Source organism: Ixodes scapularis, unplaced genomic scaffold (genome assembly GCF_016920785.2).
Source record: "Ixodes scapularis isolate PalLabHiFi unplaced genomic scaffold, ASM1692078v2 PGA_scaffold1__304_contigs__length_218370807, whole genome shotgun sequence".
NCBI lineage: Eukaryota > Metazoa > Arthropoda > Arachnida > Ixodida > Ixodidae > Ixodes > Ixodes scapularis.
In genome coordinates this window covers 112,497,857-112,513,615 of record NW_024609846.1, presented here as the reverse complement: position 1 = coordinate 112,513,615, position 15,759 = coordinate 112,497,857, and positions in this window count along the sequence as shown.

Genomic DNA, 15,759 nt, shown 5'->3' with positions numbered 1-15,759 from the left:
CAGGGTGAGGTGCTATTTTACTGTTTTCGTTGGACCTACGCTGCCCAATCGGGTCTTTACTTAACACAGAATGCGTTTTATCGGCCGACTTTCATGAAATGAACGACACGCTGGACGTGCAAAACACATTCTGTACTTCCTCAGTGTAGGTCAGCATGAACATCTAACGTAAACGTTTAGCTTTTTTTTTTTTAATTCAAAACAATATTAGCATTTGCGAACATGACAAAAACACTGAAGATAAAGGAAACGACATAAATAAAAAAAAATACAGGTTTTCATATGCAAAAAAAGCCAAAACAATCATGTTGGTGAAATAATCGCAAACTATGCACGAAACCAAATTGTCACAGGATTTCTATGACAAACGTGACGCGTAGCACGTGTGACATTTGCGTAGGGGACTCATTGGATAGTAGAAAGACCCTTTCTTGAAATCTGTTTGGGGATCTGACACGAAAGTCTGTCCAGAAACCGAGAATCGCTGATCGGCACCTTGTAATTAAAGCCATTTTACACGCGTGTCGCTTGCGTAGCACGCGTCCAGAGCGTTTACATATCAATAGTTGTTGTTGCTATACGTAAAAATGTGAAGCTCGATTTTTATCAAATGGGTTTAATAACAAGGTGCTGTACAGCGTTTCTCGGTTTCTAGACAGACCTTCGCGTCATCTGCAAACAGTTTTGAAGAAATGATCTTTCTACTATGCCACGAGTCCCTTATGCCTGATTCACATGGTGCGAATTTGCCTGCGATTTCGCAATTGCGACGCCGTTCTTGCGGCACAACGCAGTTGCGGTGCGAATTCGACTAATTCGCAACTCCGTATTTTGCCAAACTTTCCTTGCGAACGGCCGCTCTTGCGAAGGGGACGGACAGCCAATCAAACGCGGCTCGTGAAAGACGTCACGGTGGTCATAGCAACGTGGGAATCAAAAATACGAAAAATGCGTCACCTACGTCGTCGTCTTCAAAATTCGCTGCGGGGGTGGGGCGGCGGATGCGCTTCTTCCATGTGAATATTTTTCGCCGGGGGATGTAAGCTTCAGCTCGGCATTAAAACGAACTGGCGTTTGCGTACCACGCGAGGGCTGTGGTTGCTTCCTTTGTAAAATTGCAGGCCATAACAATTGACTCTTCTGTTCGATCGCTTTGCGTAAGGGACTCGTGGCATAGTTGAAAGATCCTTTCTTCAAATCTGTTTGCAGATGACGCGAAGGTCTGTCTAGAAACCGAGAAACGCTGAACAGCACCTTGTTATTAAAGCCATTTGAGAAAAATCGAGCTTCACATTTTTACGTATAGTGACAACAGCTATTGATATGTAAACGCGCTGGACGCCTGCTACGCGAGCGACACGCGTGTAAAATGGCTTTTATTACAAGGTGCCGATCAGCGATTCTCGGTTTCTGGACAGACCTTCGTGTCAGATCCCCAAACAGATTTCAAGAAGAGTCTTTCTACTATTCAATGAGTCCCCTACGCAAATGTCACACGTGCCACGCATGACATTTGTCATAGAAATCCTGCGACAATTTGGTTCCGTGCATAGTTTGCGATTATTTCACCAACATGATTGTTTTGGCTTTTTTTGCATCTGAAAACCTGATTTTTTTTTATTTATGCCGTTTCCTTTATCTTCAGTGTTTTTGTCATGTTCGTAATCGCTAATATTGTTTTGAATTAAAAAAAAAGCTAAAAACTTACGTTAGCTTGTTCATGCTGACCTACACTGAGGAAGTACAGAATGTGTTTTGCACGTCCAGCGTGTCGTTCATTTAATGAAAGTCGGCCGATAAAACGCAGTCTGTGTTAAGTAAAGACCCGATTGGGCAGCGTAGGTCCAACGAAAACAGTAAAATAGCACCTCACCCTGTGGGGAATCAGCCAGTACTCTGTCGATCTACTTTGGGCTATATCTGCCTCAAAAAGTTTCAGCCAGTTTGTCCGTAAAAGAGGCAAAGACCACAACCCATTTTCTACAAAAAAAAATTGACTGATTTGCAGGCAACAGGTCCGGGGTGGAAATGAACTAGAGAGATGACATGAGGCAGGGGTGAACCAGGAATACATTTTTTATTGCTGGCTTTAAATGTTGAAAGATAACAACTAACAAAAGACAAAAAAAGATGCAATTACAAAAGAAAAAAAAATCAAGTACAGGCTCACCTTTTTGGCAGACATCAAATATGAATAAAGAGGAACATAACACGTTGCTGGAGTCATGGGGTGCACCGGCGCCAAAAGGCAAATATTTGAATTGTGCGCCGGTGTTGCAAGGCCGCCCACTCATCTACGCACGCCACCGACGATCCGAGTACCCCTTGTCAATGGCCAGACGAAATCGACCCCTACGTGACCCGGAAGCTACAACGCAAGGCACGACGAGAAGGAAACTCGCCGTGCCTTCTGTTATAGTTTCGTCGTAACCACATAACCCCCTACAGCCAACTCCACACTGCAGAGAGGGCAGATGCTACGCTTCTTCGGCGTGTACAAACACACTCCCTCTCAACACTACACTAGCTCCAGCACGTTGCAGATTTACCTGAACCACCTAAATGCACATGCTTCCGGAGACTACTCAAATAACTCTCACACACCAAGTTAAAAGGAAGCTGAAGCGGTTTTGTATTTGAGGAAACACACTTAAGTCGTCTTCATTTCACCTCCAAGATCTCGAATATCGAAATTATTTCTTTTATAATTTGGGGCACGGAGGTTGCAGAAAATCATTTTCAGAGTACCACCGAAGGCCCTCCTTCCAGGAGCGTGTCGCCATAAAAGGAGTTCTCGGAATCTTCCTTCCAGCAGCGTCCACCACAGCTATGCACGCGTACTCTTGCTATTTTTTTTTTTTTAAGAAGGGAAGAAAAAGATGTTAACACTTGTGCCAGTACGGGGGAATACACTTGGCTAGGGTGCCTTCATGTGCGCTTTGCTTAGGGTGGAGACATCTGGCCATTTTGTCTCACACTTTTATTTTTATTTTTTGTTCAGAAGCGCGTGAAAGAACGTGTCCCTGCACGCGCTCGTGGCGCTGACTGTGCTACGGCGACATTTTGCTTTTGTCAATTTCTTAGTATTTTACCCGTGAGCGCGTGCTGTCGGCATCGGGTACTACAAAGGATGGCATCACCCTAAACAGAAGGACATTGGGGCACCCTACACATGGCAAGCTAGGAATTGCATGCGCGGCCCTCGAGTGACACGAGCTTTGCGGCCGAAAGGCCCTCTTACGACGCCACGACGAGTCGGGTGCTTTTCGTGCTTTCTCGCGTTTAGTTACATCTTCGGGGAAAACGAACGCGATATTCATATCCACGGGATAAAACTACGCTAGAATCAAGCTCTATCTCTTTTTTTTTTTCTTAAAGAAGTGTTCCGGCTTCCCTTTAAGGACTGCGCCTCAGCTCAGGATCTTGCAGAACGTGCACTGAAAACACTCGTCCCACTTATCCAACCAAGGTCGATTGGCCTGCGGAAGATGCAAAATCTATAGTCGGATGCAACCTAAGAACAATCTTTTAGCTCCACCCACAAGCGCATTGCACCCATCTGAAGTGCCTCCGCCGTCGAGAAAGAAGTTCGCTAGCAACGTTGCTTTTTCTTCCTCCAGGAAACGTGTCTTAAACTACTACAATATTTATTTAATTCATTCAGGACATTTAAATAAGTTAGAATACGTTTTTGTCAACGAAATAGCTGTTTAGTAAAGAAAGTAAGTCATATGTCCAATGTACCGTCTTCCCAATTCATTTTCTGTCCAAGATACTGTCTAACATACCGTCTAACATACCTCTCAGCAGTGCTAAGCCTCGCGCCCGCTTCGAAATTTTCGTTGGCGATAGCGTCGCTGGATTCTCACGTTGTCACGCAAAAACAGCTGCAAACGCAAGGCGATACCATTAAGATTTCGTGGCGTAACCTCGGGCACGTAAAACACGGTGCAAAAAAGTAGAATAATTGTCACGAGAAACTAGCGTCGCGTTGGTAAGGCCAGCAGCCATGTTGAGCTTTTTTTTTTTTTCAAAAGGATTGCGATTGGTTAACGGAATCGTGACTTCATGAAAACGATTGGCTGGCGTTTCTCGGCGTAGGATTACATTTTCCTCTGAGAGGCATTTCCGGTTTTTTCTTACCTTGCAACCGACTATAGTAGCCAAAATTTCGAATGCGTTCTGGACGCACCTTCTGGAAATGGGACAAAGACAACACTGTGGTTTTTGTTATTATAATGCAAGTGCAACAATTCTAAAGGTTACCTCGCTCTACACAGTCGATAGTTGAATATTTTTAGATAATCGCTGGGGAATCAACCAGGACAGGGCCTCAGAAAGTCCGACCTCAGTTGAAATGGTGGACAATTCAAGGCAGCTTGACTGAGGCACTGTCCTATCCTTGATGCCTTGAAGACGCCACCATCACTTTGGTGGCCATACGCTCCAGCGTCTGTGGCCATAAACCTCGACTTGCTGTCCACGACGGCCATCAGCACTACAGAGTAGGTTACCCTGAAAAGCCGAATGTTACGTCACTTCATGCACTCTTCCAAAACATGATATGTGTTAAAGTAAATTTGTAGACCCATTAACAGCACCTTGTAGTTATAGTACAGGCTTCAAGAATCGGCAAGGGCTTCGATATGTCCGTGTTTTCCGTCAACGTTCCCCTCACAATGAGGAAAATTCCGCCCTGTCTCAAAGCCCTTGGCAATTTCCCTTGGTCTGTGATTCTTGATGGGAGCTAGAAGTACAGCACAAAGTTCACACATGGTTTTACGTTGTTATTTAAAAGCCGTTCATGTAATCTTTACCTATAGTAATACTGGTAATAAATGCTTCCTCAAATATGAGAAATACTTGTTGACGCTTAACAATTGCGAATACTTTTGTAACTGGATCTCAAAAGCTGTGTGTCTGTTTTTTTTTCTCCCTCGCTCCTTTTTTTCTACGTTCAGCTGGAAACTTTCAGAAGCATGTTTAGCCAACTAGCCCAGCTCCAGGCACACACCACTTACTTTTGTAAGCTATCATATTATGCCCAAGTCAGGCCGGTGTCAGACTGCTTATACAAAAGACAAAAAACAGTCTGCAGACATCGATCGAACGCGACTCACTGACGCATCTGTGTTTCATAAGCTGCGTGCCAGGCTGCTCCTTTCATTGGTTGCCTTGCGACATAAAAAAGCAGGGATGCTGCGGTGCCTCAAATTACTATTTGTCTGCAAACTGTATTCGTAGGATGCGTAATGTGTGACCCCGTCTTTCGAAGGTGGCGCAGTAATAGCATTGGGGCCCTCAACATCCTCAGGTCTGCAGCTCTCTCTTCCCAAGTTCGTCCCTAGAATCATAAATCAATGGCTCTCTGTTGTGTAAACTTTTTGAGAAACCATTTTTGACAGTACAGCTTTCAACATGATTCATTTAGATATTTCGGCTGCGAATAGTTAGGAGCAGCTGCAAAGGACGAGTTAGCTGCAGTGATTTGTACACCCGACTCCCATAATTATCTCCAGGTGGGGTGTGACACCCCCCCCCCCCCCTCAAGGATGTCTTAAGCAATGTATATAAACCTAAAGCCAGCCCCTTCTAACACCCCCTTATGTATCTCCAGGTTGGGGGCGACACCCCTCAGAATTTCTTGACCAATGCATCTAGACCTAAGGCCACCCCCTCCCAACAGCCCCCCCCTTCCCCCCGAATAATTGCAACACCCCCTGATTGAGAATTCTGGATGATTCCGTGGTTTGGTAGTGTGTAGAAAGAGTACACCGGGGCAGGGGGGGGGGGAACTTGAATTCATCAATTTTCCAAGACCACCACTGTGAGTCTTGTTGTTCACCATGATCTATATCTTTAAAGGCGGTATTTAGTGGACGCCGTATTGGCGCGCATTGTTCGCAGCTAGAGCTCAAAAAGAACTGCTACGTACTGCTGGCAAAGATAAACAATCTTGACGGTGTGAAATATACGTTGCAGAAGCGTTGTGCAAATTCACTAACAGCACGTGCTCTCAACAGCAACCGGCGCAAGCTATGGCCCCCAGTGAATACCACACGACCGGAATACCGCCTCCATTTTCAAGTGTTTTTTCATTACGAGACGCCAGCGACTCTTTCACAGCATGTATGCGACACTAAGGATACGGTTGGTTTTGGATGAGGCACGTTTTTATTGGCTGTCTTTTCGTACCGTCGCAGCGGCCCTGGTGACGTCTCGAAGGATGTTTGACAATTGACGCAGCTCCGATTATTTCATAATCGCATTGAACCTGCCTGTTTGCCGCAACAGCGCCGTCGCAACTGCGAAATCGCAACTAAAATCGCATCATGTGAAACCGTCCTCTTGTCCACAAGTTACCAAAAACGAAATCAGATTTCTTTGCTTACCTTCATGTGTTTTGGGCGAAGCACCTTTCATATATGCGGAAATCTCTCATGCACGATGGATGCCCCTGTTGACACTCCAACCTTGAATTGCAGTGCAAGATCCTGCATTGACGTTGCCGATGACAGGTACCTGAATAAAAACAAAACATTACTGTGTACATCAATGTCTGGAAGCCGAGAAACTAGTAATGAGTTCGCCATATAAACCAGTTTAATTGCACTTCGTATTCACTCCAAACAGTGAAGTTTAAAGAGAATACAATTTTACCTCAAAGTGATAGCAAGCCGCACCCGCGACGAAATGGGCCCTCTGACGACATATTGCTTCGTAAGCTTTGTTTCCAGGCGAGTGTGGAGTCTTTCAAAGGCGTTCCGCATTATCCGGTAATATCTTCTAAACTGCTCCGGGTCGCTGTGCAGCATAAAAAGGGTCTGCAGAGAAAAAGTATTCCAGAAACCTGCTCGCAGAAAAGCACAAGTCGACTTACCAATGAGTAAAACTCCGATTCTTTGGCTCTGTTTTGCCAGCACGGCCTGACCCGCCATCACCGCGGGCTGCCGTCTAGGAGCAGGAGTTTTTTTTCCGCAGAAGTAGGTATTCCTTTTTACAGAGCAGTCCGAACTCGTCGTCATCAGCGGCCATCATGCTCTATGAAAGTCAAGACGCGCTGCTACTTGCCATCTTTCAATATGGAACATCGTCCACGTGACGAAGCCACCGGGACAACTGTTCGCCTTGCGCGACATGCCAAGCAACGCAACAACTAGCTTGCTCAAGCAGTTATGAGCAGTGACTCTCCCGGTGTCCAGGATCGCTAGGTTGGACATTTGAGAAAAGGTACATGGAAGTGACGTAACGCAAAGGAGGAGCGTGTCCTAGCAACACTCACGTGGCGGCTCTGCCCACTTTGACGCCGCTACGTCATCGCAAACTTGACACCCATCACCCGTTTCAGCGACGTCCGGAGCCAACCACCGACGAGCGGAAGTAGCTACGCATTCCCTGAGGCGTCCCTACGCGCGGGATACGGGGTAGGATTTACTACGACGCGGGGAGCAGTTCCTGCGTTTAGCGAAGGAACGGCAACCAATCCTGTGCGTCGCTGGCCGTCGCATCTGTTCTAGTACAGGTAAAAGTATTGAAAAACAATCAAAACCTTTTGGGCGTTGTTAAAACAAACCGCTTTTTTGTACCCTTTTGCAATAAATTTAAGAATTAATTGGAGAGAAAGTTGTTCCAATATTATGCGGGATGTGCGCTACGCGCCTTCTTCAAACCAAAATGTCGAACCACGAGGAGCCGGGTGTGCTGGGGGCAGCGGAGGGGTCGGCGGAACCAACGAGGAGCGCGCGAGTGACGGCTGCTTTAGTCAGAAACAATTTTTTTTATCTTTCGAGAACTTGCTATTGCTGTGCTCAAATAAGAATGTTTGGCGCAACATCTGTGATAATTCTTTCAAAGTGGTCCAGTGTTTATATGGTGGTATGCTAGTCAGAGAATATATATATACTTTTTCCTTTCGAAATTTAACTATTGTGCTCAAATAAGACCAGAGTGTTCAACAAGATATATGTGATATATACTTAAGATTGCCCAATTGCTTACATGGTTCCAGTCGATGCTCAGTTTTACTTCCAAGAATGAAATATTACATTCCATGTTATCACACTTTTATTCATGAAGTCACAGGTTTTTCTTTAAGAAATAAAGCAATTTTCAAAACAAACTACATGTGCACTGTCTTGAGATAACACAATCACCTAACTTTGATGAAGTACCATAAAAGAGATAATAAAATGGAGCAGAAGGCAAGACGCTTTGAAGCATTTGTAAAATGAAACAATGTCCATGACAACAATATCCCTGGTTCAATCAGCAACTAAAAAAGCAATCTCTGCAAAAGCAAGCATTTCTTTCTAGAGGTAGTCTAAATTACTTCTGAGTTCTTTGCAGGGGCAATTCAGATGACCTGTTGGTCTGGCAACTAAACCTCCGAACCTTTTCTGTCACTGTCGACTGCGTCTCGTGCCTTCTGCTCATAAAAATTAAAAAAAAGGCTGTATCGATTTCACCGCGATGCACTCGACACGTATCCGGAGGCAGCACGCTGGCTGTGCGACGAACTTCACAAGGTGTAGGAGCTGAAGAGAGTATGTAGCTTGTGGACGGCCATGACTGTGGAGCAGGAAGCGAAGTGTGCACTTTACGGCTTCCACGGGGAGGGCTTCACTGAGGGCAAGAATGTGACGGGGTCCTTGGTGGTCAGGACCTCAGTCGTGGTGGCGAGAGGTTCCCTGTCGCTGGCGGCGTCCGTGCTGGGCACCACCGCGGCGAGGGCGCTGAGGGGCTTCCCGACGGAGTCCCTGGTGGTCGGGACTACCGTCATGGCGGCGGATCCCTTGCGTGTGGCGCTCCGCACGGGCACGTCTGCGGCGGGTTCCGAACCGGGCGACAAGGCGCTGCCTCAGAGCCTTCCGCCTGTCCGAGAGGCCGACCGGAAGGCCGACCGGAGGGCCGGCAGGAGCCAGCCTCTCGGGAGCCGACACTGACCTCTCCGAGCTCGGCTCAGAACCGTCCGAGCTCGGCTCAGACTCCAACTCTGACTCTTCAGGGTCGGAGTCTGACTCCGGTTCTGGCTCGCTCGATGCAAGGCAGATGTAGTGGAGCACTGCACATGCCGAAATAATGGCGGTGGCTGTTGAAGGGTGGTAATACAGAGCCCGGTGCCTTTGCAGACACCGGAATCTGTTTTTCAACAGCCCGATGCAGCGCTCCACAACAGACCTGATCGAAAAATGCGCCTTATTAAACCGGCCGCAAGCGGTGGAGGTCGCGTGGTTCCCGGGGACAGGGGTGATGAGCCAAGGCTCCAAGGGGTAGCCGCTGTCACCTGCACATGTAGAGGATGGAACATATTACATTCTTTACTTTTTAAAATAAAAGGAAAGAAAACAGCTGTGTGCAACTATGCCAATTATAATGTATCTTAAGTGTGTTAATATTTCTGCACTACAGTATCAGTTTACATTATGATTAGTTAGCACCAGCTTGCCTGCAAACTTCCTGTTATTTCATGTAACTATGTGTTTTCCTGGTGGGTTGTATGGGATGTGTGCACGATTCCTTAGGGCAGCTGTGTTGTATGCAAGTGCATTATTAGGCCCTTGCATCCGACAGATAAAAGCTCTGTTGCTTTTGGGAGTGTGGCCGTGATCTTAGGCACGGGCAGAGCAGAACACTTTGGCCTTGTCTTTGGCAAGCAAGGGGATAAGGCGCCAGTTCGACGAACCTCTTTCCTAATCCTCAGTGGAGTTGGAGATGGGGAAAAAAAAGGGGGTGGTTAGATTGGAAAGGAGTCAGGTCCTGTTGGGACACGGAGGGTCTAATAGGAGGAGCTATATAGGCAGACCGAAGAAGAAGGGTCAAGGAAAAGAATCCAGTGTGTGGGACAGAGACGACCCGACGACAGATTTGGCGAGCCCCAAGTGGCCAAGGAGGAATTGATCCCATTCCGTACAAAGTGACGACCGCCAAAGCGACCACGCGAGCCCCCAGGGATCAGCGAAAAAGCTCCAACTTCATGCAAAAACCAACCAGCAAGAGGGTACAGGCAGACAGTAACAGTGAGTGGGCCGAACCGGACAGCGACTCGCACTGCGGTCGCATTCCTTGCATAGTCTATCACTGTCGTGAGATTGGTGTAGTGTGGCTTTCGTAGCCTGCAGAGTGTGAGAGTTATGTGGACATAAACAGAGATTAATGGCCAAACTTTGGGTGTTGTCTCACTTCAAGGAGTTCCAGCAACTGTGTCTGTGTGCCTCACAACAAGCACAGCACGTGTGGTACTATGGCTTTCAAGCAGTTGGAGCCACCGTGTGCGTAAGGAATGAATTAATATGCTCACCAAGCAGGAACCGACCGTCGCGTGGCACCTGCCCTTGCTCGAGTTGGTTTCGGAGCCAAGAAAATTGCCACACGAAGGAGTCGTGCACCGACCCGGGATACCGTGGGTCGATGCACATTATCCGGCAGTCGGCGCCACACACCTGAAAGTGAGAGAGATATTGACATGTAATTACCTGAATCCACAAGTAGTAGATTGTACTTATGGTTCACAAAGCAGTCGCAATTTCAGAAGCTTTTAAGTTATTTTGTCTGACACATGCATGTCAACACACCTTCCTGGATGCAAGGTACAACTAACTACCTTGAAACAAAAATAATGTGTTTTTTTTTTTTACGGAAGCTTGCACGTTTTAACAGAGAAATATTATTTTTGGGAGAAGAGTCTTACGGCTCACATGCTACGTAGAGCACACGCTCGCGCAGTCGTGAGACCCCACAGCCCGCAGTCATAAAACGGCATACTTAAACGGTATCGGCAAAACGTTTTTTTTTTTTTCTACAGATTTGGGGCGCGTTTTGACAACGTAACATGAGTGTACTTACCACCATCGCGTTGAAGGCGTAGAAGTACTTGCGGCACCAGTACGCCGCCTTCGTGACGGTGGGGTCGTTCTTGGACGGGCCGACGATGGAGACCATGGTCCCGTCCACGCAACCGATGACGCCGGGTATCCTGCCGAGCAGCCTGAAGCCCTTCTCCGCGTCGAACCTCTCGCTCGGCGTCTCGGGGAAGTGGATCCAGCCACGCTGGACCCCGAGACGACGCACGATAGCGACGGACACGGCGCGGACCGCAACGCTGACTGTCTTTTGGTCCCGCGCTACGTGTTCGTCGCTCGCCACCATGCCTTGGAAGCTCCCCGTGCCGTAGAAGTGCAGTGCACACAACACGTGAAGCTCCACAGTCATGACCGTCCTTGAGGTACGCACTCTCCTCACCTCCGGTTCCTCGCGAAGTTCGTCGCACAACCACCGCACCACGACCTTGGGCAGGCGGTATTGCTTCCAAAAGATCTCCTCCGCGAGCTCGAATGCATCGCGGTGTTCCCGATACAGCCTTTCTGGCGAAAAAAAAGCTCCATTAAAGAAAAAGACGAATTGACGAGACGGCGACGCCTCGCCGCCGAACACATGCTGCCAATGACACCTAGTTCCGAGCAAGTACCTTTTGAAACGTACTCGGTACAAAACGAAACGTCATTTTGTTGTCACGTCCGGTAGCCGACTCCGCCCAGTTTTGCCGACTCCGCCCACATTTTTCTAGGGAAATTACGTCACTTTTTTTTCCAACCAATCAGACGTGATGACGTCACTTCCGTGTACTAAAAAAAGGTACATGTACAATGTCGAACCTAGCTATCCTGGCGTTTTTCGATGCTCTCCGCTGGAGTTTGCGCTCTGTTCTTGATACTGGTTGCCCAAACCATTACCAACGCCATCAAGATCTCGCCCGGACCCCGACGACTACTGATGTGTGTGCGCAAGTGCCCGAAGACCTATTTTTTAGCGTTTTTTGTGTCGTCCAAATTTTTCTGGCGCTAGGCCTAATAAGCCTAGCCCGAGTACGGTCGCAAGGCCGCCGCTCCCCCAACGACGTCGGCTCCATAGAAGGAGCTGATACGCATGCAACATGGAAATCACCGTTGAAGGTGAACCGATCACAGACAGAGAATTGAACGATGGAACGTGGATTTCCACGGCACTCAAGAACCAGAAACGATTCCGCCGCCCCGGTGCCAGCAAAGAAGACGAAGGCTCGGCGTCAGGCAGTGCCGTCGTCGCTGCACCCGGCATGGGATACGAAGCCGCAGCTACCACCGGCAGCCATGAATGCATGAACAACAAAGGCAAGCCCTTCGACTCTACCGCTAAGAGGTCTAGGCCTCCCCCTAGAAGAAGAGGACCCCCGATCCCGAGACTGCCGGCAGATCATTACAAGATTGTCATTAGGCCACAGTCTGCCCTAGACCTTCCTGCACATGGCGGAGCGCTATTGCTCGAAGCGCTTCGCCTAGCCGCCAACATTACCGACGGCAACACCCATTCAGAAGATATTCTACAGAAACACCCGGTCAACCGTACTTTCACAATCAGCACGCCCAGTGAGAAACGTGCGAACGCGTACCTCAACCTACAAGAGTTCGTGATTGAGGGAAGGAAATGCCCCATCAAAGCGTACGCACCTGCCCCCGATCTTTCGGTAAAAGGGCTGATCCACAACGAGTATTGTGGCGAAACAGACGAGCAGTTAGTCCAGAACTACAACTCCTACAACCCCGACTGGATCGTCACGTCGGCAAGACGTTACGGGAAAACTAACCACATCATGATTACGGTAGCCGGAACGGAGCTCCCCCGGCTCCTCAGATACCCCGGCACAAGACATAAAGTGGTCCTCCTTCTCAACCGAGTGGAGGCCTGCTTCAACTGCCGCAAGACAGGGCACAGACAAGACGTCTGCCCACAAAAAAGACGAAACCTCTGCTTCAGGTGTGGAGAAGAGCACCCACCACCACAGGAGGGACAACCAACAACCTGCGCCCCAGTCTGCATCATCTGCGCAAGGGCGCACAAAACTGGGAGCAGCAACTGCAAGTTCAGATTCGCCAAGCAGCAAGCCTCCCAGAGACCCAACCCGCTCAGCAACCCTGGCCTAAACATCGGGCAGAACTTTAAGCATCAGTCGAGGGACAGAAACCGGCAACACGAGACCCTGACCCGAGGTGACAAGAGGGAAGCATCATCGTCCTTCCCACCACTACTGCGAAGCAGAAGCAAGTCGGCGACACGGAGCAGCCAATCGAGGGACCGTCAAAAGGACCAACAACGATCGTCCAGCAAAAGGCGAGACCCCAAAAACCCCTGGACCAAGCCAGGAGAAAGGGCCATCAAGTGGCAGGAAGATCCGGAGAAGCTGGCCCTTCGTAATCAAGTGAGGGAGCAAGCCATTGTAATAGAACGAATGCAGTCCCAGATCAGTGTGCTAGGCAATAAAATCGCGAGTCTCACACAAACCCAACACCCCGGTGAAAGCGCAACAACCACTAACAACACGTGCCGCTCCCTCACCCCTTCCGAGGGCGCAGTTATGGAAGTAGAATCCACGAACGTTCTCAAAAGACAGGCCTCAAAAGATCAGCAAGATGCCCAGAATCCCAAGAGGCGAATCGAAACTGCCTCGGCGTCCCAAGCGGCGTCAACTTTTGCAGTCAAAGCTAAACTGGCTCTCGAACAGAAAGAGAGGCTCAACAAAGTAGAGGCCCGAGCAGATAGGCTAGAAGTGACATCCATGGACGTTGTCAAAAACCTGCAGCAGACCAAAGAAGAAATGATGGAGGCCATCAAGGCACTACAAGTCCAAGTGAGCACGATAGCGACCGCGGTTGCGCAGCTGACAGTGCCCCAACATGGCAGCCCATAACCACGAGATCAGTATCTGGCAATGGAACTGTAGGGGTTTTCAAGGCAAAAAATCCAACCTGCAGCTTCATATTCAAAATTTAGAAGTGAAACCGGACATTATTACAATCCAAGAACCAATGGGGCCCGTTAGCCTAACAGGGTACAAAGTCATATCTCAAAAATATATACCACGCAAAACGGGAATGACTGCTACGCTGGTGAGCAACCAACTCACGGCTATACAACACGAATTCGACAATTCTGCGGCAGATTACACGCTAACAGAAATTATTCCCGCCAAGAAAGAGCAGGTGAGCCTGTACGTCCTCAACGTGTACAGCTCCCCGAAAGATCAATCCAGAGAAGTCACGGCATTGCTAGAGTCGACCACGCAACTAGCCAAAAAGGGGCAACTAGTGATAACAGGCGACTTCAACGCGCCACACGTCGAATGGGGATACCACAAGTCGCTCAAGAAAGGAAACATCCTGTGGAACAAAATCCAAGAATTGGGACTCTCGCTACTAAACGATCCTCACACAGCGACCAGAACTGGCAACAGCATTAGTAGAGACACCACCCCGGACCTCACGCTAGCAAAGAATGTCAAGAACCCCGTCTGGCGGAACACCGGCGCGGATCTCAACAGTGATCATTACATCCTTGCCACTACCCTTCGCACGGAGAGTAGTAAGAAGAGTTGGAAACGAACTAAATTCACAGATTGGGATGAATTCAGGAAAGAAAGGAATCAAACGGCCCCGCCTGAAATTGAAGACATCGAAGATTGGGTCAAATCCATATGTAAAAGTGTAGATTCGCATACGAGCGAAATACCAACCGATGCCGAACACTGTAACCTCGATTCCAGATTGGCACACATGTGGGAGGCAAGAAACAGTCTCATGAAGAGATGGAAAAGACAAAGGCTCAATAAAAGGCTACGAAGTAGAATCGCCAAACTCGAAAGTGAAATCGAGCGACATGCGAGACAACTCACCCAGCAAGAATGGTATCAAACTTGTGACAGCCTAAACGGACAACTAGGGAATAAGGAGACGTGGCACCTGCTTCGCCACCTTCTCGACCCCACGCAGTCCAAGTCGGCTGCGCAAGGACAGCTCGCTGCGATCATCCATCAATACCCCGGGGACGGACAAGACTTCTTGGACCTCCTCCGGAAGAAATACCTGAACACCGCAGACGACGGAGAAACGAGCCCACAATATTCGGGGCGACCAAACGTGCAGCTGGACGAGCCGTTCACTGACGCAGAAGTCTGGGCCGCGCTGGGCCAGCTTAGAACAACCTCAGCGGCAGGACCAGACCTAATTACATATAAGGCCCTCCGTAATCTTGACATGAAATCTGTCACGGCACTCACAGATTACATCAACGTATGCTGGGAGGCCGGATTAATCCCCAGCAGTTGGAAACATGCCAAAGTGACATTCATTCCAAAACCTAACAAGAAATTCAACGTGGACAACCTAAGACCCATTTCCCTCACGTCCTGTCTCGGGAAGCTCATGGAGCACGTGGTACTCAATAGACTACGGGACTACACGGAAGACCACGACCTCATGCCATACTCCATGGTGGGCTTTAGAAGGGGACTCTCCACCCAAGACGTCATGCTACAGCTATCACGTGACATACTCGACCCCTCCATTAAAAGCACAAGAGCAATATTGGGACTCGACCTCAAAAAGGCTCTCGATAATGTATCACACAATACCATCCTGAAACACCTAGCCGACCTCAACCCAGGCGAACGGGCGTACAATTACGTTAAAGCCTTTCTAGAAAACAGAACGGTAGAGATCACCATCGGGCCACTGAAATCCAACCCAATCAGGCTCGGCAACAGAGGAACACCACAAGGGGCTGTTTTGTCGCCCTTCCTTTTCAACCTGGCTTTAATAAAGCTTCCAGAAAGGCTCAACGCCATTGAAAACATCCATCATACTCTGTATGCAGACGACGTTACCATCTGGACGAACCGCGGCTCGGAAGGACAAATAGAAGAAGCTCTCCAAGCAGCGGCTGACACCGTAG